Source organism: Mustela lutreola, chromosome 3 (assembly GCF_030435805.1).
Source record: "Mustela lutreola isolate mMusLut2 chromosome 3, mMusLut2.pri, whole genome shotgun sequence".
NCBI lineage: Eukaryota > Metazoa > Chordata > Mammalia > Carnivora > Mustelidae > Mustela > Mustela lutreola.
This window is the reverse complement of record NC_081292.1, coordinates 130,138,281-130,143,300: the sequence shown is the minus strand read 5'-3', so window position 1 is coordinate 130,143,300 and position 5,020 is coordinate 130,138,281. Positions and strand designations below refer to the sequence as shown.

Genomic DNA, 5,020 nt, shown 5'->3' with positions numbered 1-5,020 from the left:
CCTGGGAGAAGCAGTAATACCTTCCCTTCCCCTTACCTTTTTCTAACCACCAATCACCTACCTCCACCCTCAAAACACCTCCCCCCCCACCCCCTAAAATCCTATAAATTCTCAGCCCCTCGCCTTTCCTTGGAGAAGCAGATTTGAGAAATTCTTTCCCATCTCCTTGCTTGGCACCCTACATTAAAACCCTTCTCCTCTGCCACAAAAAATGGTGACAGTGTTCAGGCTTTGCTGCACATTGGTCAACAACACTTGGTCAGTCACACTACCACGGGTGGGTCACTTTTGAGCATCCAGGAGGTCCTGCTTTGAATACACCTATGTAAACCCTTATTTCACTAGTTTTTTGTTTTGTTTTGTTTTGTTTTGTTTTTCAATAAAATAGTTAAGAATGTAACTTAGAGGGACACCCGGGTGGCTGAGTCACTTAAGCAGCTGGCTCTTGATTTCCGCTCAGATCATGGTCTCAGAGTCCTGGGATCCAGCCCAGGGTTAGACTCCCTGCCCAGCAGAGGTCGTGTAAGGATTCTCTCTCCCTCTGTTCCCAGACCACCCCCCCCCACTTGCACATGTGCACTCTCTCTTTCAAATGAATTAATAAATCTCAAAAAAAAAAAAAAAAAAAGGAAGGATGGAAGGAAAGAAGGAAGGAAGGAAGGAAGGAAAAAGGGGCACCTGGGTGGCACAATTGGTTAAGTGCGGGATTCTTTGTTTTGGCTCAGGTCGTCATCTCAGGGTCCTGGGATCCAGATCTGCATTGGGCTTCCTGCCGAGCTTGGCATCTGCTTGAAATTCTCTCTCCCTCTTCCTCTACCCCTCATGCTCTTGCTCTCTCTCTAAAATAAATAAATAAACCTTTTTAAAACTGTAATTTAGAATTCCTACAGCATATTTTTACAAAAGCTAAAATAGTTTTATTTTTCTTGCTTCTTGCCTAAATGTCCCTTGAGCTATGGTCTGATTTCTCTCCTGCCATCCTCCTTTTATTTTTTTTTTAAGATTTTATTTATTTATTTGACAGAAAGAGATAACAAGTAGGCAGAGAAGCAGGGGGAAGCAGGCCCCCTGCTGAGCAGACAGCCTGAGGAGGGGCTCGACCCAAGGACCCTGAGATCATGACCTGAACCAAAGGCGGAGGCTTAACCCACTGAGCCACCCAGGTGCCCCATGCCATCCTCCTTTAAATCACTCCTCAACCTACTGTAGCATGGTTCGTACCAATCATGGTATAGATACTATGCTTAAAAAGCACCAAACTCTTCTAACTCCCAGGTCCAACCGCCTCTCTTCATATCCCCTTCTGTAAGCAGAAAGAATTAGGGGTCCCCAGGAAAAGAAAGGTAAGATACATCTTTCTTGAAAAAAGTCATTTTAGGCTACCATACATCTTGTAATCAATGCTACTTTCCCAAAGCCCATTTCTTGCAGAACTCCTGGTATACGTTAAAATTGCAGAATTGACTTTGGTAGATAATGATTTAAAGGAAACACACAAAAACAAAAACAACAAAAATGTAATAACAAAGAGACACTGTCAGGTCAGGAGATAGCCTAATCAAATCAATGGCAATAAATCAGTTGCAAAACTCCCACTTCTGGTTCAAAAGTAGAGATTGGACTAACATTCTTGAGTTATGTTTGCCAGCTCTAAATACCTTTGAGCACGCACATACTGGACCAACTAAGCCAAAGAATTAATGATGCTATGACTCTAGTAGGCTCTGATGACTTCAATCTGGACTCTGTCATTTTAAGGCAACTTTTGTCCCTCCTCCCCCCATGTGTTTCATGGAGAGCAGGAGGTGCCTGGCTGCTCTGCGAAGATGCCTCAGCACCTTTGTCCTGCCCCGTTTGCCCTGCTGGCTGGCGTTTTCTCCCTTCACTCAGGGGGACAGTTGGAGTGAGGATGAAGTGGATGACAAGGACAGATGCAACCAAGTGGCCCCCAACCTATGGGTGGAGTTCTCAGCCAGGGTGTCATCAGAGCCTAGGAAGGGCTCATTACTTCAGTGGGACTGAGACGGGTCTCCGGGTCTGACCGATCAGTACAACGGCATTTTCTCAATGGATGCGGGTGGCCAAGCTGTAGGTGGCCAGTCCATCCAGTTCCTCTCAGTTCCCTGTGCTATTCGCCATCCTTCTTCTCGTCATTTCCTACCTGATCATAAAAGAGTTAACATGCTGACAATTTGAAGAATAAAGATGCCATACATATTGGGCTACTAGGATTCTGGACTCTACTTTAAATATCTCTATCAGCAGGATTCTCTTGCTGTAGATTTTCTTGGACAGTGACTTATTTTGACTCTTTTGAGCCAGGAATGTTTCCTCCTACCTCTCTTTCACCTGTCAGATTCAAGAAACTGACCAAACATTCTTTCCACGTGGGTTAAATACCATGGCAATTTTGAATGATATTCTAGCTGCTCTTAACTATAGCATCGTCCTCATGTAAACCCACACCAAAGCAAAAATTTTGGCAAAACTTAGTCATGATTGTTCTGTAAGACGAGGGAAGAATAGCATTTGCCTACTCATTAAAGACCAAGACCAAGAAACCTGCTATTCATTGTGTGGTTCATATATGTGTCATATCATTGTCATTATGGAGGACTTCCTGTTTGTTTTTGTTTTGTTTTTTTATGGAGGATTTTCTCTTTTTTTCTATTTTTTTTTATTTTTTTATTTTTTATAAATATATAATGTATTTTTATCCCCAGGGGTACAGGTCTGTGAATTGCCACGTTTACACACTTCACAGCACTCACCATAGCACATACCCTCCCCAATGTTGTGGAGGATTTTCTTAAGCATCATTCTAGAGCCTAGGCATCAAGAATATCTGAGTATTAAGTTTCAAGTAACATCTTAAAATTGTAAGATATTTACCTCATCTTTTTACTTTTTGTGTGTGTTGTCCTTATAAATTATAGAAAACACTTTAATGGAAATCAAACATGAAAATTTGAATACAGGACAATGCCTACTTTTCTATGTGTAATACTACATTTTTGCTAAGAAATACTAGTAGTGCTATTCAACTGCAATAGAAATACTTATTTATTCATTATATTAAAATAGCTAGGAAAGCAAAAAATACATATTACTTTGACATTTTATAGAAGCTACTTTCACTTTATTTTACTTTATTTTAAAGATTTTATTTATTTATTTATTTATTTATTTATTTGACAGAGAGAGGGATCACAAGTAGGCAGAGAGGCAGGCAGAGAGAGAGGGAGAAGTAGGCTCCCTACTGAGCAGAGAGCCCAATGCAGGACACCATCCCAGGACCCTGAGATCGTGACCTGAGCCAAAGGCAGAGGCTTAACCCTCTGAGCCACCCAGGTGCCCTTAGAAGCTACTTTTAAATCAGAATAGTTTTTAATAATAATTAAATCAATAGAAGGTACATTATATATTTTTATTTATTCATTTATTTATTTAGAGTTAGACCCATGCCCAGCATGGAGCCCAGTGTGGGGTCTGAACCCAAAACCCAGTGATCAAGACCTGAGATTGAGTCAGACTGCTTAACTGGCTGAGCCACCCAGTCACCCTGAGGTGCATTTATGTTTTTTAATGGGGTATAATTCCTTATGTATTTGGTTTTGATGTTTTGTTTTGTTTTGTTTTGTTTTTACATATTTTCCTATATAAATATTTTCTATGTGAATATTTTAAATATTTTCCTATGTAAATATGTTTTTACATATTTTCCTACTACATATTGGATTTGTAAGTATCTGACTCTTGATTTCAACTCAGGTCAAGATCTCAGAGTCTTGAGATCCAGCCCTGCCTCAAGCTCCATGCCCAATGGGGAGTCTGCCTGAGGTTCTCTCCTTCTCTCTCTACCCTCCCCCTGCTCTCTTTCTTTCTCTCTCCCTCTCTCTCTCTCTCCCTCAAATAAATAAATAAATAAATCTTTTTTAAAAAATCTATAACGATTGTCAATAACCTGTAAGATATAATTCAAAAATCTTCGCTTACAAAACTCATTGCCACTTCCGCATAGCTAAGCTTTTCAGGCCCGTTCCCCAATACCCCCCTAACATGTCCAAAAACCACTCATGCCAAACTATTTCCTCTTTTCCAAAGACACCTTGCATCCCACACCCTTTACCTTTGTTTACTTTTTTCTCAGCCCCAAACCTTCCATGCCACATAATCTCTCCCTGGAAAGATCTTTTTTTAAAAAATATTAAAGATAAATACTGTCTCTTCTCTGGAGTCTTGACATGTTTTCTCTAGTAATTATCCGTTCACTCATCTGACTTTCCTCAGTACATTAAGTATACAGTAGCGGAGTATTAAAATAAAACATATTACATTGTGTGTGTGTTTTTTTACATTGGATGTGTTTTTACTTCCTAGGGAAAGGAGTCTGGTCCTAGCCACTTTTATTCCCAGTGTGCTAAATCAAGAATTGAATCTAGATTTATTAAATAAATGAACTAACAAATTAATGAAAGTTTGAATGTACTATCTCTCCTCTCTCTCATTTTTTTTACCCTTAACATTGAATTGGTCATAAGCTCCTATTTATTTTACTTTCAGATTGTCTCCTCAACCCATTCTTCCTTCTTTCCTCCATTTTCATTGCTTTGGTGGAACACCTAGATGCAAAGGGACATAACATTGTTTAATCAAATGATCTAACAAGAGGCTTTTGATTTTTTTTAATATTGTATGGGAATTAAGGAAAGGAAGAAAAGTGTTAATGTCTTAACACTGTCACTTGAGTTAGATTCCACATTTGACTATCAAAACTAAATGAACAATAAAATGATCATTGGAATCTTAAAAAGATAATATTTTTTGTGGTCCATAGGAAGTTCGGGATTATCTAATTATTGAACATGCAATTGTACTTCATGTTGAGTTATTCTAATATATTTAAGTTTCATCATTTCCCTTAGTTGACTTCACTACCGTCTCATTAGGAACCATCAAATAATACCTTTTTGACCATATTTCAAGCAAAGTCAATGCTACTTTAACCAACTTCCTAATG

At 39.1% G+C, this 5,020-nt stretch overlaps 1 pseudogene; it reads left to right on the top strand.

Annotated features, from left to right (window-relative positions):
* The first annotated feature begins 1,791 nt into the window (after window positions 1-1,791).
* On the top strand, window positions 1,792-2,458 carry LOC131827918 (ADP-ribosylation factor-like protein 6-interacting protein 6; annotated as a pseudogene).
* Window positions 2,459-5,020: the final 2,562 nt, after the last annotated feature.